The sequence below is a fragment of the Poecilia reticulata genome, chromosome 2 (assembly GCF_904066995.2).
Source record: "Poecilia reticulata chromosome 2, P_reticulata-male-v2, whole genome shotgun sequence".
NCBI lineage: Eukaryota > Metazoa > Chordata > Actinopteri > Cyprinodontiformes > Poeciliidae > Poecilia > Poecilia reticulata.
Genome location: NC_088831.1, coordinates 22,260,510 through 22,273,629, shown reverse-complemented (window position 1 = coordinate 22,273,629; position 13,120 = coordinate 22,260,510). Strand labels below are relative to the sequence as shown.

Below are 13,120 nucleotides of genomic sequence, written 5' to 3'. Positions count from 1 at the left end.
GTGCCTACCTTTGTTTGGTGTGTTTCTGTGCCGTGAAGCTCAGCAGCCCGGCAGCCCCACAGCCCCACAGTGTGCAGCCTCTCCTCTCCGTCTCGCTCCCACTGCGAGCCGGAGTAGACTCAGAGAGAGAGCACACACGCGTGTGTGTGTGTGTGTATGCGTGTGTGTGTGTGTGTGTCAGAGCGAGCCCTCTCGCTGGCTATTGTTAGGGGGGAAGCGAGCCAAACTGAGCATGCTCCGGCAAAACAAGAACAGCCCCTCGCCGTAGGCATGGAGACAGGGAAGCGGCTCTCCAGGTCAAGTTGCTTTTCAGCCGAGCCGCGGCGCAGGGCAGGTGCTGCTGTGTCAGGATCCTGCTGGCCATGTTTCAACACTTTGGCCGTAATCCCCTAATCCTGCATTTACTTTTCAAATTCCCGTCAGGCAGAGCATCAGATGATGACCCGGGTCGCACACGGAGCTTCACACCGCGTCCAGTGGAGTCCAAACGCAACAAAAAAAACAAAAAAAAGCATTTTGACCTGGTGAATTGCAACCTGCAGCTGCCATAATTACTGCAGGAATGTTTCCCAGTCTAAAACCAAGAGACACCAGAGGAATGTGACCAAGTTGAGCTGCGTGATTCATTACAGATGAATCACACTGGGGCAAAAAAATTACTGAGAGCATCTTTGAAAAGAAGACTTTTTTTTTTTTTTGCAGAATCTTTTCAATGTCTCAATGCTTTTAATTCACTAAAACAGCAAATATTGCAGTGTCATTATTATTATATTCCAAATATTTTAATTTACCCACTGTTAACATATCGTACATACACTTTAAATATTTAAATAAGGAGAAATTACAAGTTTCACCTAGCTTTATGGAGCATATAATAACCCAGTGCTTCCCCTCCCCCACCTGTTGCTGTGCACTGCAACTCAGCTGGCTTAAAGAAGGCAATTATATTGTCCATTTGTGTAAAATTGTCTGTTTCCAAACATTTCAGGTCCTTAGAAATTTGGAATAGGGTTGAACCCAGTGATTATTTTGGAATCTGTCTAATCTATCAACATCTTTTCCAGTTAATCAGACGATCAATAGTAATTTCAATCTGCCGTCTGATTTCAGTACATGTTTAAACTAAACATTTTGAAATACTTTGAATGATTAAAATATTTAAATCAAAGCAGAAGTTAGCAATTATTATGTGACTTATGGAGCAAAAGATTACGATCATTATTTTCCTCACAAATAAAATATATAAATAAATAGAATATTTACAAAGAGCAAACAGTAATTTCACAGTTTATCCACCTATTTATTGCTGTTTATAAAACTTTGAACGGCTAAAGTTCAAGAACTTTATCATTACTGTATAAGTTGCAACATTAGACAGTTGTGAAGGTGATGAAGTAACTTAACCTCTTGAAAGTGAGGAATTGCATGTAAGGAAATATGACAGCTCAACCAAACCTTTGGCTGTCTAGACACCCACATTGCACTGTGTTCTGAATTAAATTTATTTATTTATGTTGCTATTTCCAACATTTCCTTCAGTTTCTGTCTTTAACTATGTCTTTGTTGAAATCAAGTTGACACAAGTAGGTCTGTAGGTGACATAGTGACAGAAGGAAAATCAGAATCAATTGCTCACACCTAAAAGAACATCAGGAGCTGATATTTGCTGATAAAAGTCAATTGGTGCATTTATTCATGTAGTAGTCAGTGCGCGCTCTAAATCTACAACTTCTTTAATCGATCCCCAGATGCCTGCTCCTGGCTCTGCTTTCAGTTTGCAACAAGAAGTCAGGATTTCTTCCTACAAAGGCGCCGACTGGACAGCACAGTTTCACCTGGTAAATCCCAACAGCAGCAGGCTTACGTCTGGCAGCAGATGACAGAAATAAAACAGAGCCGCAATTATTTTGCACCCATCATGGGGAGCGTTCTCTGCGTCAGAGCATTAATCATCCTCCTCCCTTCAGCCCCATGCAGCATGCAATTTGTCCCCGTTTTAAGAGGCATCAGAAAGCAATGAATGGTGGGGTCCTGGGAAGCCTGTAATCATGTCTGCATTTTGTTCAAACAATATAAACACAGCTCTGCTAGAAGTAACTGCTCTGTTACATTTTCTTTCCACGCTTAAATGTCTCGGATCGCCAAACAGATTTTACCGTCAAAGACAAAACAGAACAAATACAAGACATTGTTCCTGAGTTATTTCATCTCTTAAGAAAAGAAACAAGTATCTAAACCAACCTGGCTCTTTGTAGTAAAATAATTGCCTGTTCTTAAATGTAATAACTACCTGCACCGACCTGGGTGGCAACAACTGCAGATCAGTGTTTCTGTTCCCTGCAAATTAATATTTTCCTTGTCTGCTGTGGAATTTTGCCAAAGTCTTCAACAATGAATCCACTTAGTAGACGCACTTTGTAAACTTTTTGTGCAGGAACAACCTGATTTAGGTCATGCCACAGAATCCTGGGAGTCCTGAAGTTTGACTAGGCCACTCTGAAACCTTGACTTTCCCAAATGTCTCACGGACAATCAGGATTTCTTTTGGCAAACTTGTGATTTCTGCCTTAAAATTCCACTATTAAAGCCATGTTTGCTCAATGTCTTTCTTATTATTGAATCCTGAAGACACTGAATGAAGAATTAAGGCAAGACAGCTCTGTAGTGCTGCAGATGTTCCTCTGGATTATTGTATGGCATCTAGTATGATTCATTCACCACTTTCTCCATAAATTTTGAAAAAAAAATGGAGGCATTTTCTCCTTTCTTTGCTGATAGATATCAGTAACTTGTGTTTTATTTTCTTAAAGGGCCAGGCGATTCTGGAAAGTTGTTTTTTTTACCCCCACAAGTAAAAAAACAAGGAATATGGTAGTTTTATATTCATATTTATTTTTATGTTCATATTTATATATGTTTGTTTTATGACTATATTTGTTTTATTAATATTTTAAACTTTAGATGGAGTAATTTGTCAACAAATAAGCAGTTTCCCCGTGGGGATCAATAAAGTATATTCTATCTATTCTAAATTATTTGAAAGACTGAAGAACATTTTTTAGTTAAGGTATGTTTTTGTGATCCAGGGAACTCTAGAAAAACACATTTTAAAACTATAAAAGGTTAAATAAAGAAAAAAACACACTTAGTTTTATCATCGGAAACATTATAGCGTCACAGAAACAGAAAAATATTTAAAACGGGACAATATTTTTTGGAAGCACTGATTGTATATCATGCATATTACCAGTCTGCAAACTGTTGCAACAACAACTGAGCAGCAGACACCCCATCCTTCATTGTGTTATTGATTCGGACGGTGCATAATGTGGAGAGCAGGACGTGAGTGACACCTTAAATGACAGAAGCTAATCAATTTATCACACACACTGAAATATTATTGGATTGGTGGTGAATCTGTATGGAGCATCATTTGTTTTCGCCTCATAAACCCACGATGGTGTCAGTAGCCTGCTCGCATCTCAATGCAATCCAGCTTTCTCATTAACATGCTAACTTTTTCTTGTTTACGCAGCAATACGTTTCCAGTCTAATCAACTCTTGTACTCTGGTGAGAAAAAATATGTAGGCAGATTGACGACTGTTTAGAGGCAAACTTAATGCAAACATGTCATGTAGCTGTGCCATAAAAACAGGAGGGTTGGCTGTATTGTCAGCATTTTTCCCTTGCTGCAGTCAGGTGTAACAATGCAACATTACGTGCGGCTCGCTGTTTGCTAACACTCAAGGCTAGTCCCATCAGTGACTTTCAGCCAAAAATATGAATGGTATGTTTTTGTAAGAGCACAAGTTGAGTCGCAAATGAACAAAGCGGATAGTTCAAGGAAGCCATCTGAGGAAATTCACGCTGAAAGCCACCTTGTTGTAAAAATTTCTCACATCTACTACGCACTTCCCCGTGGTTATTTTAATCGGATTGCTGCATCAAACGTGAAAGCCGGAGAGTTTTCCAGCCCCAGACGCGGCTCCTTCTCCGTCGGGGGTGTGTCCTCGCTATGAGCGCCCGCTGCTCTGCATTTCAAGGCTGCTTTCCCCCTCTCAACAGAAACACAGCGATAAAGGTTGTAGAGTCTTTTCTTCGATGGTTAGCGGCTCCGTCGCTCGCCAGACGATCGATGAGCTGACTTCAGAGGGGATAAATCACAGGACGGACGTAGTTGTGTGTATTTACGGTGAAGCGCGCAAAATATACGGCGTGTAATTACAGCCACGGTAGCCATGCCGAAATCCATTTTCCCATTAATTAATGACCAGTCGGAAGCAGTAATGACCCGGCGAACCCGAGGGGCCGCGCATGCAGCTCGGGTTGCAAACACAGCCGCGTGGCGTCAGCAGTTCAAGGATGTGGATAAAGCTTTCCTAAAGTGGCGAGGTGCCAAATTCAAAATCCTTAATGCTGGTTTTACCGGATCTGATCATCATCAATACATCTTTATTTTTATTGGTGTTCCTCTTTTTATTGTTTTTGGACAATTGGCCTGATGTTGTAAATAAAGTTGGAAACTTTTGTGAATTTCTCAAAGGAAAAAAAAACACAAACATTTTTACAAGAAAGTTTTGCATCTCTAATTTGTTTAGTTGTTTGCCTTCCCTAATTTTCTTTATCAAATTAACATCAGATCGATTATATAAGTAGCTATAACATTAACATTAGTTTATACTGCGCCCTAATCGATCGTAATATTTAGGATCCCCGCAGCATGATACTGCCACTACCTCTTTGGGTATGGTGCATTCAAGGCGTCAGCTTTCCACCACTCAGTGTTTTATCCATCCTCCATGCGTTTGGTCTGTCTCATTGCTCTTTACAGGCGACTGGATTTCATTTAGGGGTGTCTGAGTAAAAGAAGCTGTTTGACATTTACAACCACAAAGGTTTCTGTTTGTAACGTGATAAATGCCAGAAACACGTGAAGACAATGACGATATAAGTTTAAATTAAATAAATCCCTACAGTTTGTTATAAGTCAGTTATTTCAGCTCTAATTTGCTGAAATTTATCTTCTCAAACTTCTACTTACTTCACTCATTAGTTTGTAACTTTATCGGTCAGCTGAATTTATGTACAGGATATCTGTGGCGGATTTATTACAGAAAAAAAATTCTTGCAAAGTGACATAAAGAGTACAACTTGACAATCAGTTCAGGCAATGCAACAACAATTAAAAACAGCAAAGCTGGAAGTTACCCCAGATCGGGGGTAACTTCTGGGTATAACATGTTTTACGCCTATAACGTTTCACTGAAATGTAAATCAGATTTTCTGCAAAAGAAACCAGAACCCTGATTGGATCTTTTTGTGCTATTTTTACAAGTCAATCTATTCCCGTTACTGGTGCTCGAACTCTGCGGTACAAACACACGGGGTCAACACGAGAAGTATGCAGCCCCGCTCACTCGGGGTACACACAGCTGGATAATTCATAAGGGCTTCACCGTTGGCTCAATAATTCATCAGGCTCGTCTGCGCTGTGGGTAAGTCACGTACGAACCTTTTACAGAGGAACTAGGTGAACGGGACATTTTGTGGGATGAAAACTCGATAAGAACTTGCAGATTTTTCAAAATCTTCTAAATTTAGCACCACTTTCACGACTCCAGGGAATGGCCGCATTTGGAAATGAGGTAGGATGAGCCAGCTTTTTGTGTTGACTTAGTAACCCTGAGGGCCTGAAAGCATTTAGCATACAGCCAGCACAGCAGGAACCAAACGCTGCACGACAGGGGTCCCAATCATCTGGATCATTTGTCCGTATTATTACACATACATGCCGAAGAAGCCTAATAGAGTCAAAACTAAGCTCTGTGTTCAACCGGTGCTGTCCTTCTTGGCTAGAACAACGGTTGCCACTGAATAAAAGCCTCGTTGTTGATCATTTTTGGCTCAGTGGAAATGTTTGCATTTCCAGGGGGGAGGACGTTAATACAGGACGTCGTAAAAAAAACAAAAAAAAAACGTTCCCTGCCGTGTTTCTCCCGCTGCTTGATTGCTTGGCAACCACAATGGCATTGTGGGTCACAGTGAGTTCTTTTGATGCCTGACAATCGACAGAGGGATGGGTGACTGGGCGGATGCTAAGCAAGGTCACAATGCGCCACAGAACACAGTGACACAGTTACACCAATGTAGCCACAGGCTCGACCCATTGAACTACATCCACACCATTAACTGGGTCTTTTGTCCAGTGAGATGAGGCTTGAAGCAGTTCATCACCACACATCTCCATGCTAAATGGCTTCTTCTGTAAGCGCAGGTCATGTTTGCAGTTGCTTCCGCTTGTTGATATTATGGTTATGTGCGCCGTAACCCAGACAGACGGCCGGTTTCTAATATATTTCAAGACGAGACTTCATCTGAATTCATGGTCCCTTCACACAAAAGCTTATCAAAGAAAGTTTATCATGCTACGCTGCACATTTGCGCTGATGAAAATTCACCTCAACATGCCAGATGCTTGAAACTGAAAATGTAATTGACGGGTTTTCCCTACATGCTGAATCGTTAAGCCAGTAACACTTGGCGGCTGTCATAAAACGGGAAATTAGTGATTTCAAGATCTCTAATGTAAAAATAATAAACATCAACACCAGGTAGATGTAGTGTGTTCCCTCCTAAATGCAGCAGAATCGCATAACCCTCATCCAATTATGAATGCTCCAGTGTTTCCCCCAGAAAACCTGCTAATCCCGGTGATCGGGGCGCTAAGGCAGTCATTCATCCAGCGGCCTGCCATGTTTTTGAGTTAAAAATGTTTAAAGTTGACAGGGAATTTGAAAATATGAGTTATTGGAAGATTCATGATTGAACACTGACTATAAAGTTTTAAAAAATTTAAATATTAAAAATAAATAAATAAATAAATAAATAAATAAATAAATAAATAAATAAATAAATAAATAAATAAATAAATAAATAAAATAAATAAGGAGTGCTCAGCCTGGTGGGGGCACAAGTAAAGCCTGGTGGCCCGCCAGGCTTATAATACACTGAGGGAAACCCTGTGCTCTATTCAGAACAGGGCGTATCAAGAGTAGGACACACAATACAGGAAGTTGACAGGACTTTGAGTCCCACAGAATTTTCGTCACTTTCTCCAATTCAGACTCACATGATGTGCAACTTTAAGTACGCCAGCAAACACGGAAAACAGGAAACTGTGCTGGTACTCGAAACCGACTGGACCTGGCAGCACCCCATAGACATGGCGACCAGGCAGATGTGAAATAAACGGAGAACACAGACACAGGGAATCATCGTGATGCATCAACCTATTTCATTATTACATTTTCCATCTGCGGTTCGTAGGTCCGATCGGAAAGAGAACACTCTGCAGAACTCCATTAAACAACTTTTACATGTCAGATGTTACGTAAAGGAAAACTGGCATGATCCGATGTGTTTGTGAACGGTTGTTTGAGCGTGAGCAGTGCGTACACGTGTGTGTGCTCACTCTTCGAGTCTGCTCTGGCTGATTTAATGCCCTCTGACCAAAGCAGAACTTCTTATCATAATCAACATGCCTGCAGCCACACAGTGCACTAAATGAACACAGCCCCTTAGAAGGCAACCCATGAAATCCAATTTTCCTTTCAATCTATCCGTTTTCACCGCGCCATGCTCAATGCTTCCTAAAGCTTTCCCGTTTGCGAAGCACCTAAACAGCCAGTGACACGTTCCAGATGAGACTAAAGTACAGCGATATCACCACTGAGAGTTGGCTCGCTGTTCTGCTGATGTTAAACTAATCCGCTTCAATTGGCAGGATCACGCAGCAGAACAGACTGCAAAGATCTGCTGGCACGCATCTGAGTATATATTAATAAAACAGAAAAGTGTCGAGCAGACGAAGACACTTGAGTGAGTTTCTGTCATTTGGGGAAAGAGAGCGTCTCCTAATTTTCAGCCTACATTAATCACATCAGTAGATACAGTAAACACACTGCTGTTGTCACATTGGAAACGCCTTGTGCAGTTGGCTGAGAAGAAAATGAGAGCAACAGATACAGAGTCTGTTTGTTTTGCTCCGACTAAATCAAGAAATTATTGGCCTCTGGAGAAGAGAGATCGGCGACCACCAAGAAACACCAAGATACGACTGCTCCTGAAGACCGTGTTACTCTGGAGGTAGAAATCAAATACAGTAGCCATCAAAATTCAGGCACAGCGAACTGAAGTCTACACGTCAGTGGTTGCGGGTTAATGTGACATTTTGTGATATAATCAGATTGCAGGCTTGTCTTTTATGGATCTCAGAGGAATTGCACTCAAAAACGATGAAAATAACAAGCAGTTGCTGGTAAACTGTTGGATGCAATTAAGCTCCAAGAGGAAGAGGCCTGCAGGAAGTTGTGCCACGGAGTGTGACATCAGTGGCGTTACACTCTGGTGATGACTGTGTGACAGTGACAAGGAGAAAAGCAATGAGCAAAAAAAAACCAAACTACCATCAATCCATTGTCTATTCCCGTCTATCCCTGCACGATCCCTGGTCTCCAGTGATCATTGGGCGAGAGTCATGATACGCCCTGGACAGGACACACAGAGACACACACATGACAATCATGCTCACACACACTTAACACACAATTTAAAGAACCTATTAACCTAACAGTAACATTTTAGTGCTGTGAAAGGAAGGTGGAGTATCTGGAGAGATCCCAGGCATGCAGGTGTGGCTCTTTTTCAGCGCCAAAATGAAGACTAACGTCCACAGCGGTGGACACTTGCTCTTCGCAGGACGTTATATCCATTCCTAAGTCAGCTACTGAGCTGATTAATGATAGGCCAGCAGCGGTAACCAAGCAACCACCAGAAGTAAGTGAGCAGCCAATGCTGGCAAATGCAAAGACTACACACTTGAGTTAGCTGCTGAAAGGTTTTGTGATCAGTATGACATCCGCTGGATTGACATCTTCTTAACGCTAACGTTAGCACGGATAGGCTAGCGTTTGCATTGGATTCAATGTCGTTAACCTTGGATGGGCTAGCAACTAGCATGCTACCCACAACTCATATTTACTTCTTTTGCGGAAAATATAATCAAGACAATGGTTTGCACATCATTTCTGTAAGCGTCATACATTAGATGCATTGATATGTTCCTTTGACAGAGTTCAATCAATCTAATGTGACACCAAGCAAAAAACATACTAGTAACAGTGCTGCCAACCACTCCACCTTCAGACTCAATTACTAGACTCTATTCACATTCACATGTAAAGTAGCCAACGCTGGATGGAGAGGATTAAACAGAGAGAGATGAACGGGACACAACCGCCTCTCTCTCTTCACCAGACTGGATCGATGCAGGCTGCGTGCCAACGCTGATCTAGATGATCTATGCTGCCGTAAGCATTTAGACGCAGCGCATCAATCTGCAGCAGAAAACAGGTGCAGCCTGGAAATGAGATGGATGGATGGATGGATGGATGGATGGATGGATGGATGGATGGATGGATGGATGGATGGATGGATGGATGGATGGATGGATGGATGGATGGATGGATGGATGGATGGATGGATGGATGGATGGATGGATGGATGGATGGATGGATGGATGGATGGATAGATAGATAGATAGATAGATAGATAGATAGATAGATAGATAGATAGATAGATAGATAGATAGATAGATAGATAGATAGATAGATAGATAGATAGATAGATAGATAGATAGATAGATAGATAGATAGATAGATAGATAGATAGATAGATAGATAGATAGATTTTTAATGTAAGCACCTGGTGAAAGGTAGAAACAATAGAAACAAAGGGAATGGAGGAATGATGAGCACGGCGGTGATTTAATCCATATTTTCCACCCGGTTGCTTAAGGCAAAGCAGAAACACAGGCAGGCTGCTCAGACTCCTCAGCCTCTTGATCCAGACAGCTTCCTTTGGGAGCCTGCTGATCAAGAACCCAAGCTCTCTGGCGAACGCACGCAAGTCGATCCCACCGCTTTCAGAATAATCGTTACTGGTAAAAAAAAAAAGAAAAGGAAAAACAAAATGCACTCTGACCTGAATCCTGATAAATTGTTCAGTTCTGGGTAAACAGATGCAGTTTAACTACACAGAAACACGTAGAGAAAAATGACAGGCTGTACACAAGCAGCAGAGCGCTTCCAGTCTTATTAGCATTCTGCATCCAGACCTCAGCATTCATGCGATCTCCTCAGAGGGAATACTTAGGTTGCCAGAAACATGCTTCGGCCTTCGCTGTGTGTGTGAGTCGAGTCTCGGAAAACAATGGATCAGAGGGGGAAACCGGCTGTGGGGGTAAAAGAAAATCCTCTCAGATGCTATTTTTGTCTTTGCATTTCACCAAACAGACACTCACTGGTAACGACTTTAGCGCTCACCACCAGGAAGCATCTGGAGAGGAATCTCTATTGTCGCAATAGTGATTTAAAAGAATAAAGATCAACAGGCTGTATCTGAAGCTGAGGTCAGGTCGGATGAAACAGGAATAGAAAACAACGATTTGATCCAGTTTCACTAGAAAAAGGAATACCAAATAAAAACTCTGAAAGAGGAATAAAAGACAGGGACTTTGATGAATAAAAAACACGTGAAAGGGATACAGGAAAAAATATGTACAGTAGGATTAAGAGAGATGGAGAGAGGTGAGCACAGCCGGGGCTCCTGTCTGGAGAGGGAGCTTTCATCCTGCTGCAGACTGTCAGCAAGGTTACGCCGTAAAGAAGTGACAGGATGCCGCTGTTCGCTGAGGGAACAGCCTTCGCTTCGTCTGCCAGAACAATGAGGAGCCCACCATCAAGCACGGTTGATAAAGTCTGGGTGTTTGGCATGCAGGAAGCAACGGCGGCGTCAGGAGGAGGAACACGAGTTTTTCAGACGGAAAAGACGTTCCTCTGCGGACAGAGAACACGGCCACGGTTTGAAAGGAAAAAAATACATCTGTAAATTATTTTAAACCTCCAGAGTACACAGTGGGTTTTTGTGTGTGTTTAGAACAGAGTTAGCAGTGACCCTCCCCCACCTGTTGCTGTGTACTGTCAGCCAGCGGGCTTAAGAAAAGGATCATCCTAAAAAAATAAAATCCTTCATTTTTGAGGAGCAGAAAACAGAAAATTGTTTTGGTTAGGGAGGAACCTCCAGGAACATCGAGAGATTTACTCTTCAATCACTGCACAACTATTACAGCAGGATAAAACAAATGAAAAAAATTATAAAAAACTTTCCCTGAGGAACACAGACCGATCCACAGAGATGGATTTTAACATCATTGAAAAGGCTGAAACAGGTGGTGAAGATCCTCTTTAAACTGGTGCAAATCTGTCATTTCTTTTCCATTTTTTTCATGTGGTTTTTGTTCACCACTCAGGAACGTTGTATTTCACTCCTTTAGGCATCCAGATGATGGAGTGCCTGCTTTATCAGAGTGGAGAAATGCATTTTGTGACTTATTCCTAACTTTCATTTGAACGTTCACTCATTCAGTCGCCACAGCGTACCCTGCTACTGTGCAGCCATCATCTTAAGGTTTCTAGTGGAAACTTTGTTTATCTGTCTGCTCATAGATCATTTTAGGGGAATGTTGTTTGCTCCTGGTAAGATAAGGTATATTATATTCTTCCAAATCAAATCTGTTCATTTCTGCCTCTTCGTGACCCGTTTCCATCACGTGTTTGTTGCTGAAGTAACTGGAAACCAAGCTACACTGTAAAACAAATCTCTAATTTACGGTAAAATATACCAGAAGCTGAGTTTTACCGCAGCTGCCGTTATTTTACCGACGTTTCTTTTTCTTTTTTTTTACAGTGATTATTTTCAAAAATGATTCACCAATATGACAATTTGGGCTGATATCAATATCTGATATTAATTTTAAATAATTATCTTTCTCGAATGCCCTCCTGACAAACCGGAGTGTTTTGCTGGATTTGAAATGTAATATTTTTTACTACTTTTAGTAGTTTAGACCTTTGCCTACAATCACTTTTTTATGTTAAACTGCGTTAAAATCAAAAAGTTGTTGCATTTTCATGCAGTTTAATTTTTAATTTCGATTTGAACACAGTGACACTTTGATTAAATCTCATGCTGCCAAAAGCCTCAGTGACATGAAGAGACTCAATAAAAATATTAATAAATGCTTTAAATACTAAACACTATTTCAAGCCACACTTTTTAACATGTTGCTGTAGCAACAGTTTTCTTTTTTTTTCTTTAGCTGCATGCTAATGTGTGCAACAATGAACAATAAACCTGGATGGATTACGCCGGCTAATCCACATGATTTCATTATGAGCTAAAGGCCCTGCTGAAGATTAGACCACTCACAAAGCACAGAGGAGTAAAAACAGAGTCACAGGCGCCTGGAATATCAGACGAGGGTTTCTCATTTACAGCATTAAAAACATCCTAAAAAATAAAACGGGGTGTGTAATAAGTCAAAATAGCAAGAAGTAGAATTTGAAAGCTGCTTCTTTTACGTTTTATAACTTTATTAACTACTTTTCAATGTCTCTCATTGGGATTTTATGTAATATAGCAGAGTATTGGCTAGTTATGAAGTAGAGCAAAACAGATGCATAGATTGAACGTCTTGTACTGAGATGGATTTTATTAAACTGGTGATGTCTGAAGGCAGTCTTATTTAGGGGTAGCAGGGTAAAGAGGGGTTAATACCAGACATTTTCAATTCTTATTTTGCAAAAAAAAAGAGAGAAATCACACAAAATCCCACTTAAGTGCTTGAAATGCAACCAGATGCGTAAAGATTTAAAGGTTTAATGTTTCTGCGAAGCACAGCATGACACGATTTCACGCATTACAACATACTGCTCTGATTATGCAATAAGTCGCATTATATAAGTGACAACTGACTGACTTTCACTTAAAAATGGGTTAAAGCCTCGCGCTGCATGACAGAGACAAGTTTCTTTTTTTGTTTGTTTTTTTTTTCATCACAAACTAAACCGGTAAGTAAGTTCTCCTTCCTTACACAATGTTGTTTTTTTGGATGACGCTGTCAGCGTTCATTTGACTCACGACGGGAACAAGCGAAAGGCTGGCTGGGGGAGAAGGAGACGTCGTTTTCACACGTGGATCGGACGCCACGAAGCACATCCT

The 13,120-nt window shown here is 41.1% G+C and overlaps 1 protein-coding gene across 5 annotated transcripts in view; it reads right to left on the bottom strand.

Annotated features, from left to right (window-relative positions):
* Nucleotides 1-13,120, bottom strand: part of arhgef49 (Rho guanine nucleotide exchange factor 49) — a 75,206-nt gene that overhangs the window by 55,796 nt on the left and 6,290 nt on the right. Inside the window, exon 1 of one of the 5 annotated variants that reach the window (XM_081600637.1) lies at nt 9-432. The exons of the other annotated variants lie outside the window; for them this stretch is intronic. The gene's annotated coding sequence lies outside the window, so the exon portion shown is untranslated. Of the gene's footprint in view, nt 1-8; nt 433-13,120 lie in introns of those variants that run through there. 5 annotated transcript variants of the gene reach the window in all.